The sequence below is a fragment of the Phalacrocorax aristotelis genome, chromosome 2 (genome assembly GCF_949628215.1).
Source record: "Phalacrocorax aristotelis chromosome 2, bGulAri2.1, whole genome shotgun sequence".
Lineage (NCBI taxonomy): Eukaryota > Metazoa > Chordata > Aves > Suliformes > Phalacrocoracidae > Phalacrocorax > Phalacrocorax aristotelis.
Genome location: NC_134277.1, coordinates 108115279 through 108129092, shown reverse-complemented (window position 1 = coordinate 108129092; position 13814 = coordinate 108115279). Strand labels below are relative to the sequence as shown.

At 34.0% G+C, this 13814-nt stretch overlaps 1 long non-coding RNA gene across 1 annotated transcript in view; it reads right to left on the bottom strand.

The window, feature by feature from the left end:
• Positions 1–8055, bottom strand: part of LOC142053262 (uncharacterized) — a 32014-nt gene extending 23959 nt beyond the window's left edge. The window contains exon 1 of the long non-coding RNA XR_012659154.1: positions 7878–8055. This is a non-coding gene — a long non-coding RNA (uncharacterized LOC142053262). The remainder of the gene's footprint in view (positions 1–7877) is intronic.
• Positions 8056–13814: the final 5759 nt, after the last annotated feature.

The following is a 13814-nucleotide window of genomic DNA, read 5'->3' as shown; positions in this document are numbered from 1 at the left end:
CCAAGAGATGGTTCCAGCCAAAGTTACCTCCCCCATACGCCTTATGGCTTCTTGCCAGTGTCAGAGGTCTGACTTGTGCCCCTTTTTGAAATCTAATGCAGTCCTCCAGATGCAGATGTCTTCTCACACTCCTGGCAGGCTGCATCACCTGGAAACCGTGAGGAAACAACCATGGCAGAACTGGGTAAAACTCCAGGGCATGGCACAGTCAGAGTGAGTGGTCCAGCTGCTGTCAGGTGTCAGTGCTCCAATACTTCTGTGGAGCACGGTGGGTTTGTGTAACTGTACCAGACATGCTGAAACGCTGATAGTAAAATGGTCACAGGATTAAATGAAGCAGTATTTCAATAGTGCTATTGTTATGATTATTTCTTCCAAAGAAGGAAGCTACAGAAAATTGTACCATTAAGGACCTCTCATCAAAAACTTTTGGAATTGGCTGCTGTACTGTGTGTTTCCATCCCTAATATCATGCAGTTGTCTGCTAGATTTAGATTTGGGTGCTACGAAGTTCACCTGAATTCCATTTCTGCTTTTAGTCTGCAATATCACTTGGAAACTGCTATCACAAGTCACAGATTTCAGAAACCAGAAAGTTGGCACTAACATTCTTTTTTTTTTAACCAAAAATCTAACCAAGTGTTTAGTTTCTTCATCAAGTTAAAAACTGCTAGCAGCTTCTCTTCATTTGCTGTGTTATCTGTTTCCATATTTACAGCCTTGTATGGTCTGCTGAACAAGGGAATGTGCTGCAACAAATCTCAGCTGTAAACGTGTCGTTCTCGGAGCTGGTTGAGAACTTTTGGATGCTGGCACAATTTTGTCTGTCTTTTCATGCTGTCTTTCTCTGTCTTCATGTAAATATTATGAAAAATGAATATAAATAAAACAGGAAATCTCCTCTTATACCTTATTATACTGTTAGCAGTGACAAACATCTATTTTCTCAGAGCATTCAGCATGCTTCCTTTCAGCACTGAGCCCAGAAGGTTTTCTGAAATGTGATGGCTTCTTTCAATCACATGAAAATTTTGGAGTTTTATTTCCTGTTATACCTGTTTAACTAACTTTTTTTCTGATTTTTTGGTTGTTAAATTAGCATTCTTTTATACTTCTAGGAATTCTACATTAATAGCATTAATGCAGGTAACACTAAGGTATTATACCTTACTTTGTGTGTAGCTTATTATAATGTCTGATATCATAATAAGTGCTAGCGCCTTTTCTGCTCATCAGGAACTGAATGAAGTCAAGATCTGTCAGATTCCTTAGCTCTGAGTAAATCCTGTCTTATTCACCACACAGCATATCTTCTCCCAGTGAGTACTCTCTACAATGGCAAAAGCAACCAAGCATCCATCCTCAGTGACTGAAGAGTGGCAGTAGTTACATGGCAAGAAATTTTCAGGTGGTGAAAAGTTCTGGCAAAAAAAAACCCATAATACTGTCTATGGTGGAACAGTATAACTAAGCATGTAGAATAGAGAAAGGCTTATTTGTCACACGTCATCATTCCTGGCATCTTGTGACAAGTCAAAACCAGGAGAATGACATGTGAGTAATGACAATCTACAGCAATCCTGGTGTCAGCGCAAGAAAATCTAAAGGCATGGCAGGAAGCGGGAAGCTCTGAAAGTTCTCTTGGAAATCCTAGGCTTTTTCTTTTATACTACCAGGGCTACAGATCAAGCTAGACTGCTGATTCTGCTTTGAGCCTTAAATGTCATTTGCAGGTAGGATTTATCTGGAAATAACTTAACTGGAAAAAACCCCAACATCTAAAAAGTAAACAAAATCACTGTGACTCTCTTATCCCTGGCTAATTGTCTTCTGACTATCAAACACAAGACTAATTCCGTAAATTAACTGCAAATGTTGGGTAACTCTGAATTCAGCATGCTTTTATCTCCTCATCCCACACTGAGCTGAAAGTCACCAGTTTCATCTCTGCATCTTTATATAAAGCAATTTCAAAGATGTTCCCTATTTTATATAGACAATGTTGAGGACAGTGATTTTAAATCACCTACAAAACCCCAAAACTGCATATATAAAGCCTCTGAGTAGATATGTGCCAAACTCCAGACAAAGCTCTTCTTTTACCTCCAATGTGTGCAAGTAATCAATAAAAATTGGCCATGTTCACCTCTGTGTTTTGGTTTTGCTTATTATGTGATTAATGAATTTAAAGTGTGAACATTTAAGTTAATATTTTCCTACATGTACAAGAAATTTGTAAACCAAACACTTTCAAGACAAAAATAAACTACCTGTCTGGATCATAATTCTTCAAATTTTCAGCCAATTTCAGTTGAAGAACTGTATTTGAAAGACCTTAGTTCTTTTGTTACACTTTGTCCCCCTGTTTTTATAGCATTAGCAACAAAAATCTTGTCTATAAAATAAATTTTTATATAAACATTAATATATAGCTTGAATCTTAAAAACCTTATGCTTTTACATTGTCTTATCATTCTTCTCCAGCATTTTTTTAGTGTGCAGTACAGAGAGCTATTGGTTTGATTTGTATTTATTCTGGGTGCACTTGAAAAAGTGCGTATGAGAAATGCTCAAATTCATGTAGAGGGCACGGATTAAATGTCATCAGTATTACTGAGTTCAAAAGCAAGGATTTTCATGCGTTTCATTTGGTGTCTAGTCTCATACTGATCCAGAAATAGTTTCATATTTTTACATTTTGTTCTGGTCTCATGCTACTCTCCCTGATTTTTCAGGACAGGTTACTGATTAAGAAAACTCAATCTCAGAGGATGGAATGACATATAAATGCTTTTATCAAAATAATTTCTTGTCGGGATTTTTTAGAAAAGAAAATTACATAACATGTAAAGTATTTTAATGAAGTCCTTTAAATTGTAGAAGGAACTGCAACACTTTCCCCTTCATTAAAAGAATTTTAATGAAGCTTAGACTAGGCTATTATTCAACATCTTGAGAATACTGACTATGCTAAATTAATCAGTTTATTTCTACCATGCAATTGCCATTCTCTTATCCATGGAGGTAAAAAAAGCCTATGAGAACTCAACCTTAAAACTTCATAGTTATCTTGATATTGGCACTTCTTTATATTTCTATTCCTTTATATTTACAATGATTCTTACCCTATTTATAATTATTACAAAGTTCAACACTTTTACATCTGCATTTAAATTTAATGGAATAAAATATTATTTTATCATCCTCGAAGAAAATTATTTCTTTCACTTTTTTCTAATAGTTCTGTATTTCGTGTATTGTTTAATCATGCTGGACCATCTAAGGATTATTATGCTCCTTAAAAATCTCTGAATAAGATAACTGAGGTGTTACGGATAACAGCTCTGTAATTTCAATAAGTGCGACATTTCTCATTTTAAGAGTTTTATTACAAAGGTCAGTACTGAATGAATAACTTGTAGAAATAAGGTTTTTAATAGAAGTGCACACAACTGCAGCAGCTTGGTCAAATCTAAGACTATGGAAAATCTAAGAGACAGCAAAGATAGTTTGAAGGACAGACAAAGGAGTGGTTTTAATACAACTCTGGTTAGTCTGATATTCCTTTTTATCTAACAACAGTGCTAATGTGCAAGGTCTTTTATCATGATAAATCTGAATATTACAGAAAATTAGATATGAAAAATAAATGGGTGTTGCCATATGCAAACACTGCAGATTGTTAGATATATGGTTTCACAAAGTGTATTTTCACACTTACAGTTTCACAGGTAAGTGTTTTCTGAATTTTGGATTGAGAGAAAACTAACATTTCCGTTTCCTAGTTAAAAGCCTCAGGAGATCATGGCCAGTTTTGATGCTTTGTGGGTGGTCCAGAAACAGTAATGAAGTGAAATATTTGCCTGTGTGTATACCTAGTTCCCCATGGACACTACCTTTTGATATGTTTGTGTACTGTGACTGAGATCTGAAAGACAGAATTAATATTTTGAAATGCTATGAGAATACACTAATTTTTCATTACAACAAATAACAAGTGAAGAATGAAGGCTCTTTAGTGATTTCCAATAAAAAATAGCATGCAAAAGCACATGTTGCCCACTGAAATGAAGCTTCTATTTCTAAAAAAATTTAGAAATAATAAAAAGAGACGTTATGTGAAATGACAATATTGTCTTCTTGAAAAGACACCTGGACATAAATGGAAGTAGATTAGACTTTCTTTATACTTATTAAGTAAAACTGTAGTAATATTGACTGACTATTAAATCACATTTAATTCTAGGTGCATAATCTGTGTGTCTATGGATAGGCAAATATGTAACTAGACAGTAATTTTCTTTTTTTGAATGATGTATTAGATGCTACAAAAATGTCCGTTATACAAGATACAAAAAAAGTTTAAAAAATAGGTTGGAGACAGAGAGCGGTACTTATATGAAATACATTCTGAAAGCAATAAAGCTGATTGAGCAATACCATATATTGAAAATGCTATGTTTTCTAAAATAAAGGCTTGTAAATATGTGAGGCTGTGACTGTTTAAGAAATAGGGGGGCCAACCAAAAAAAAAAATCAGTACAGTTTGTTGAAGTGTTATTCTGAAATATTAGCAGGAACCACTCAAACATGGTAAACATATAATTTACAGAAAAATTTCAAATACTTGTAAACTTTACAAGGAGTAAAAATCTCCAGAATAGCCAATTTATTCTGCTTATATAGTAAATGTCTAGAAATTTTTTATACAAATATATACCAGAGGTAGCTTGCATATTTGATAAGACAAAATATTCTGCACGATATTTATAATGGAATCCTTTAAATTACAGGACACTTCATACAGTATGCAGACAGATCATTATATTTCCAGAATGCTGCTATAGTATTAAGACATCATTCTTATGTGTTATTTGAGTAGGATACTAGCTGTTCACACTGTACTTGTAATTGATGATGACAGTCACGAGACACTGCTATATTTGATTTATATTATTCATTAAATGTGAAGACTTAGCTTGAATCTCCTGTCCAGTGCTTATAATCTTCTTCTAAGTGTAGAGCTCATGGATACTGTACCCCTTATAACTATGATAACTGTGTGTAATATGTTAGATGAGAAAAAGAAGGATGTCAAGGACTCGAAGTTCGAAGACAAGGAATTAAAAAATTGGTACGTTGGTTTAGCATTGGGAAGGGGTCAAAACAGAAATTTTTCAGCCCTTGGTGTACTTCATGAATTTTTCTTATTATTTTTTAGAAATAAGTGATTAATTAATTGGGGACTTACATGGTCTTTGAGCAATGTCATGACAAAAAGCACTCATGCTCAGAAGATCGGGTAGAACACCTGACAGAACAGATCTAATCTCTAACTGAAAGCTGTGTATTTCAATCATCTATTTTACTAACATTTTGTAACTACACAACTAGAAATTATGATAGTTTGGAAAAAAAAAAAAGGATGGAAGTCCTTTGAAAATATGACTCATCAGGAACTTGTTAGTTCATGTTAGAAATAAATGTCTTGAACACATGGAGGGCACCTTGATGTCTTGGTATCAGTCTCACACAAATACCTCGTTAATATCCAGCTAGTATGCAGATGAGAAAGACTGGAATTATTCCCAATCTAACAACTTAGAAATAGTCATTAAAAATATGGCTTTTAAAAAACTTTTAAAGGTCCCTTGCTGAAAACTCTTCAAGAAATTATAACACTGTTGATTAACAAGGAAGATCCTTATGAATTAACAACTCTCCATATACAAGAAAAAAAGAGACTAGAAAAAAAGGTCAGGGTATACAAATAGTGAGTGTTTATGCATAAAATATATTACCACTGGAATATCTAAAAGATCTGTAGTGAAACTGAGCTATTTCATGAACTTCTAAGTGATCCAGAAAAAGCTGTGAATGCTGACCTGTAAATATTTTGTAATGATAAAAAAATATTTCTATTAATACAAATTTTAACAAAATTTAAAAGAAACCTGCAAAAATAAAAATGTTATTAAAAACTATCTTATGATAGTAGTGAGTAAAATGGCATCTAAAAATCAACACCAGCAAATAAGAAACACATTTGAAAGAAACAAAAATAATTTGGCTATATACACAGAGTGATGGACAGGCCTAAATCAACTATTTAGGCCCAGGAAATAAGTTTTTGAGTTATTGTCTCTAGGTCCATGAAAAAAAGTACTGTTGAGAATTAAACAACAATCATAAAGAGTGTTAGGAATTGTTATAAAGGAACTCAAAACCAAATTGCCACTACATCACTTACAAATTTGTACTGTGGTCACACTTGAAAGCCACACATAATGCTGGTTGCCTCTTATTAAAGACAATGCAGTAGAAAGAGCAGCATACGGAGAAGGGCAAGACTGATGATTATAAGTATAGTATAGCTTCCACTAGAGAAGTTTTATTTAGCCTGGGAAACAATGACCTAGGAGGACTTTTGAAAGGTACATAAAACCGTGCTTGTCAGGAAAAAGTGGATAAGAAATGATTACTTTCTATTTCTTGTAACAGAGAACCTAGGATAAAAGAGATCATTTTATCAGTGGTTTTAAAGCAAACAAAAGGGTTTTATTTTTTACATACAGTTGATAATTAAATTATATATCTGTCTGCTGAAGCAAAAAAAAAAAACAAAACACCTATTAAATTACTTCATGGGGAACAGATCCCTTGACATTAAATATAATTGTCCAGACAAAACCTATTACTGACAAAGTTCCTAAGTGATCAGCTGAGGAAGGTTAGAAGAGTGATCTCTGTAGAGTTTCTCGGTTTTGTATTTTTGTCCTCTAAGATTCTTATTATGAGCCATTATGGGAGATAAGGTGTCAGACTGAATGGTTTGTCTCTGTGTGCCTGTTCCTACAGTCTACAGTCTTAACCTTGAAAATTATTTTTCTGGATTGATAAAGATTATCTTGGGGGTAATTATAAATCTTCTTCAAAGACTTTTTTGACTATTTTTGCTATCTCTAGCTGAATATTAACCTTTTTTTACCTAGGAATATTAATAAATTACAATGTTACTCATGGTTTCAGAGAGTTTTGCTTAGTAAAAAATTGGAAATCAAGTTAGAAAGGCAAGAATAAGTGTCCGCCATTCCTAGTACACCCTTCAGTTCTTTCCTGGACCTGGGCAACAGCAAAGTCAGATCTCAGTAATAGTTATTAGGACTGGCTATTAATGGTTATGTTTAAAAGCTGTCAGAGCAAAGCAGCTCCACTGATCTTATTCATACAGTGATAAATTTAGACCTACAAAGCTTGCTCAGTAGGAGACTCTAGACTCTTTATTCTCTAGTATTTCCACCAATTTTATGAGAACTCTGTATGAACTACAATACCACTTTGCATTTTCAGATGGTGTTGAATTGGCATAAGCATGTTTATTTCAATAATGTTACATTTCCTATTGGTTAAAGAATGAGTGCCATTGTCTTTCATATAACAAATTCAATTTCAATGAATAAATTGTGTCAAGAAGAGCTGCCATTCAGTGTGGTACTTTTTCCTATTAGTGTAATAAGTTGTATCATAGGTAGGATTTCTGTAAATCTTAAACTCAATAGAATAAGTGCAGTAAGGTAATTACTTTGTTATCACATAGTGAGCATGAAAAATTGGAATTTTTTTTTTAATTCCTCTCCTATTACAAAGATAAGGTGATCTTTTCATGAAGATAACAGAGATCAATAAGCTTTGTGTTACAGCTTTGCAGAATTTGTGGCAAATTACAGGAAATAATCTAAATTTAGATATGATGATGCTACCATACACAGAAAAGAAAAATGTTAATGTCCTTTTCATGGTCCATCTGTAGACATGATAAAAGGTGGGATAAAAGCAAGAATAAGCTGTGAATATATTGAAAAATCATCACTACTCACATTTTTCATGCAGAAGAAGCACTTTTCTGTGCTCTGCCTTGCCACCTTTATTCCTCTAAGAGGCATATATCCTAGAAGCCATCAGATGCGCATTAATTCACAATAGTTTTCATCAGTGGTCTTTTCCCTGCTCATCACTTTTTAAATTCCAGTATGTCCTAGTCCAAGTGTACTCTGATGAAATTTGGCACCAAAAGTACAAAGGTTCATTCAAAAATAAACATCCTCTCTTGACAAACATTGGTAGGTCACAGTGAATTGGAAACTGATAAAAGTTAAAAAATTTGGAATGAAAAAGGAAACTGAAAGATATAAAAGTTGGCATTAAGTATTACTGTGTTGTAGAAAAATCTTTGTGGATTTTATTTCAATACTATTTTACCACTTACTGAGGAATTACATTGCTTTTATGTTGAGAGGAGAGAGAATCAGAGGTGGTGGGAACATCATAAAAGATCGTGTGTTGCAAACTTGCTTTCAGTATAGTAACAACAATTACATTTGAGGTAATACTCTTCCTTTGATAAAAAAGAAATGTTCCAATGAATATGAAGGAGATTCTCTATTAAAGGCACAGACTACAAAACTGAATAATTTTTTTCTGTATAAATGTTACAGCTCCTAGACTACTGAAATGTAGTCTTTGCTATTTAATTTTAGATTCACCAAGAAATATCTCCCTAAATCCTACCCTAACTTTAAACAGTAGTGGAAATGAATGACGAAATAAAAATAAATCATTATAATAAAACAAAACCTAGAGATAGACCAAAAAATATATGATGAGGCCACTGGGCTTTGGGAAAATAGTGTCTTTGAACAACACTGAGTCAAAAATCAGAATGCGTTTGGTGTGTCTAAAACCAAGAATATTAAGGTGAAAGTCAGAGTCCTAAATTAACGTTTTAGAATAACACAAATTATTAAATGAACAGAAAGCAGGAAAGCAGAAAAGCAGGGCTGGGCCATTTAGTCACGTTCTCCTCTTTTTCTTCTTTAGCAGAAGCACCGAGCTGCCAAACTGATGGCAGCTCATAAATATCTGCAATACAGTTGGTCCCAGCACTGAGTATGACAGCTTTCAATAAAACATTCATCGTGATGCTTTGAGGTCTTCAGAGGTACATAAAATAGTTCCCAAACTGCACATTACATGCAGTTTTCCATTATACACTGCACAAAATGTCCTTGACATTCAAGAGTTTGCCATACATATTTTAACATGCATCACTCCGGGGTGTATTTGAAAATACTCTCCACTTGCCTTTAATAATAATGACTTGTCAAGTGGAATCCAGATCTTGGTTAATCTAACATAATATGGACTTGATGGTTTTTATTAACTGTCAAATGGAGCCCAATAGCCGCCAGAAACGTTTTTCCCTTCTGTCGTGCATTTGGTCCCAGCATGTTTCATTTCTGACCACTAATGTAAAAGGTTAATAAACTTCAGTATTAAATGTCATTAATATTCAATATGCACAGCAAGTGAATAATTTTGCTGATTTCTTATTTTAAAGGTATGGGGACATTAGTGTGGCTGTTCTGCAGCCTTACATAAGTGTTCCATGCTGCATGCATTGGCTAATTTTTCTGCGAAGAGTCTGTGAAGCATCTCTGCCACATTAGACTCTATGCACCTTTATTAAAATTCACGGCTGCTTCAAAAATCTGAAGGGTTTATTTTATTTCCAGTTCTATGTCCTTCCCCCCTACTTTACTCTTCTTGCTGCCACAAGGTACGATTAATCTAATATTCTTTCATAAACATATTCTCCTATGTCAAGCATAAAATAACCATAGATAATAAAGAAAAGGTCTGATTTTCAAATATTCATTTGGGCCACTGTCATTATGAGCCTGGTTATCAATGCTTGTTTTACTCCACATTGTTATGCTTCTCAAAGAAACCAAGTCAAATGTTGTTATGGCTATAAACAAATTGCCTGATCACCCATCAGGCTTAATAAAAATTCACAAAGTTAGAAGTAGAGAGATACAGGTGATAGAACTATCTTAGATTTGTGTGATAATGGCACCAAAATATTCTCATGAAAACTGTTCTGGATTTACGCTGGTGGCATTGGCAAATAAATTTGATTAAAAAATCTTAGACAGATACAAAGTAGAATAGTAAACTGAACCGGAGATTATTAACCTGTTCTTCAAACACATATATTAGAACTTATATCTTTAGATTTTTTCCTTTAACTCTTAAGTTTCTTGAGTCTAAAATATCTCCACTGACAAGGGATGCTACGTACAACATACTTAGCTGACTATTACTTGTGTGTCTGCTTATAGGTCTTCTTTACAAATCACATTTAAATTTTAGCTCAAACCAAAGTATCTTTTTTACCTTTTAAAATAAACCACTTCATGTGAAATTGCTAAACTGACACAAAATTTCCTATCAATCTAACCAGTAATAAAATGCATTTCTTGAAAACCTAAACATGTGAGACTTGAGCCTTAGTGTCTGTCAGTGTTGCTACATACTATCTTTCAGTTATTTCTTCTAACATTGGCTGCCACTGGGGAAAATAATTTTCCAGTTACTCCATGTCCAAGCTCCAATATTAGCCAGTCTTATTGCTTTTTGTATAGGTAGAATATGGGTCTACCTACTTATATGATTCTACTTTCAGAAATGAGAAAATCTGTTCACATTCTATTTTTGAACGCCTGTTCAAATAATAATTTTAAGGTTGACCTGGAAATGTAACTGTGGTGTGTTCTGCTTATGACTAGAAGCAATTATCATTAGTGTGTTGACCATGTAAGATTCATAGATGAGATGTACTGATGCCTTTCACTGTACTGTATGCTTATTCATAAAATATTAGAGGATAATTATGCCTTGTTTGCCAGTAAAATGCAACTCTTAATAAAATAGAAAATAGACCTATTGTTTGTGTGTCATTCCTTGTTGCTACTGAGTATTAAAGCTGTTTAAACAGAAAAACAATTGTTTTTTGGGGTCTAAGTTTTGCTTAAGATGAGAAATTAATGATGACTAGGTTGTTAAGGATTATGTGAAGTTAGTTTAGATTTAGACCATTTCTGAGCTATGCAGAAATATTGTTGGGGTTTTTTTTGAAAGTTTCTTAGAGGACAGAGTAAAATCATCAATGTCCTTCCTCTTCCCTGAAAGGACGTTTAATCATTTAGAAGTCCAGTGTATTTGTGTCTTAGTTAAAATCCAGTGTTTATTTAAAACTGGGTCAACAGATCAAACTCACCCTATGAATAAGAGCTCTAGCAATGAGTGACACTTCCAGCCCAGGTGATCATAAGAGGGCGCATAAGTGCTCTTACCTTAATGAAGTTCCTACTTCTAGTTGCTACTGTCTTCTGTGAAGATAAGATGTATTACTTAACCCCTGAGGTGCACAACACGATTTGCTGTTTTCAGGCCATATGAAACCTTGGTACTGCCAGTAGACATTGCTGCACTTCTATACTCTTTTCTACAGTTTGGCACTCTTAATAAAAATTATTACTATCTTTCTTAAGTATCTCAAAAACAGTACTTTATACAAAGATAATAGCAATAATATATTCACAGACATGAGTTATTAATTAATAATAAAATTTACCTATTTTGCTTGGTCATTCAATCAGCTAATCATACATAAAAACGTATTTGCTCCTTGAATCGCTGCTTACCCAAGAGCACTTTTGGCACACATAGCATCTCAACAGTGCCAATTACTTTCTTTCATATACCATATGGAAAAGAAAATCCTGAAATAGTGTTTGGAAGAGATGCAATAATTACTTTGTTACAAGATGGGGTGGTTGCATTGTATCATATCCTATTGTGTTCTTAATTGGTTTTCACCAGCATAAAGAAATCTAATCATGCAATGTGCTCCAGATGCAGGAGATTCCATACATTTGGTCTCATATTATCACAGAAATTGACTTTTGATGATAATATACACAGAACTTGTTGCCAGCTTATATTATTAGGAACTGCCTCAGCGCTAACATGCCCTATCCAAAATGAAGAATAAGCCAGAAATTCTTTCATTGGGTACTAACCATGTTAAAAATGACAAAAGGAAAGGAAGAACAGTACTGAAAGGAACTATAATTAGTACAGAACTTGTAAGAATGGATGAAGGTATTTAAAGTTTTATCTAACATTTTTGTTTGTCCTGTTAGTATGTTTTTGTCTGTCCATCTGCATCATTAATCTACATCAAATTTCTGGTTTTAGTAAAGCATATCTGTATTTTAAAATAAAATACAAAGGTTTTATCAAAAGCATACTAAGGAAAATATGCCTTCTACATTATTAAACATTGATTTTCATTTTTCTCCCATGATAATGGGACCGCAGCACTGTTGGACCAAAGCTGGTTGAGCTCTAACTCAGAGTGGAGATGATGGGAGCTTGTGTGTAGCACACCTTGTGGGAACTTGTTTGTGGTTCCACTATGTGGCACACCTGAAGTCTCCAATAGCTGAAGAAAGAAGGAGCAGGTGAATGCTCTGTGAAATTCATTATATTCTAGTTAGAGTCATTAGGACAGAATGTTCTGTTATGTGAATACAGAGCAGCTGCCTGAAGTAAAGGGACTTATTCTGCTGGGCCACGAAGGATTTACTTGGTATTTACAACAGCAAAACAGGAAGATTTTGATCCCCTATCCAAAACTAGGAATATCTAGCTTCCAGGATTTATCTAAACTCTTTTTTAATCACTAACATTTTTGTTTCACATTTGTGATAGTTCTGCAGGCAAACCTTTCAGAAAGGAATTGAAGCTGCTGGAACAGCAGAACAGGAAAGAACAGTTATTATTCCCTTCCCCTATTACCACTTATTTCATTGTAAATGGGCTTTTTGCAGGGGAAGGTGAATTTATACATGTATTTATAAATGTATAAATTTATAAATGTATAAACCTCAAAAAAAATAGAATAAACTGGGCACAGTTTTAAAAAAAGTACCTGTATTTGTGCACATCTTTAATTAACAATATAAATATTTTCAAAATAATAACAGTTTTACATTGACCATAAGACACTCCAAAATGAACACTCAGTGGTGGTAATTCATGCTTAGTTGCATTGATGGTGACTTATCCTTCAGCCTCAGGGCCAGCAGCGGCACACTAACTATGAGTTAATGCAGTACAGTTTATGCCCTACCATACCTTATAGCTTAATTAAAAATGAACCAGTTTATTAAACTGGAGAGATGAAGCTTCACCCCCTACATGCCTGAATGAGTCTTTGAGCAGCACAAAAGTCGCTTTCAACTTTCCTCATTTCAAGCCTCTCACAGTAACTATTCACACAGAGATTTGTTGACTGCTCTTGAATACAGTTGCTTCTTTCGCACTGTGGTAATCCATGTACTTGCAGGATAATGAGTTGTGGGAATGCCTAGATTCTGCACCCCTACCTTTCTTCTAAGATGTCATCCTGCCACAATAAAACTCCTCTCTGGAAATACACCCTAAATAACTATTTCTGAAATGGCAATATAATTTTCTTTCAGTGCTTAGCAGTGCAACAACACTGCCAATGACAGTGCTCACAGAGCCACGACTTTCAAAAGAAACATTTTCCCCACAGAGTTAGTTAGGTAATGTTCATTTGAAGCTGGAAGACAAAAATCCACATGTGGCAATAAAGTTAATGCACTTGCTACAGAATTATTCTGAGTCTCACATGAAGTGAGTTGAAAACAGAAAATGGTATACTTGAAGTAAAATTAATATTTCTAATGACTTTCAAAGGTAAGTTCATGTAATTAACAAAGATATAACTTACTGCTAATGACATCTCTTTGTCATGTTTTAATACTTTTAGAAGCTTATATTGACTGTAATTACATTATACCAAACTTGATTCATTGATCATTTAGATTTTATTCCAATTACTTTTGAATTATTTTTCCTAGCTTATGGGAATTTTTCCT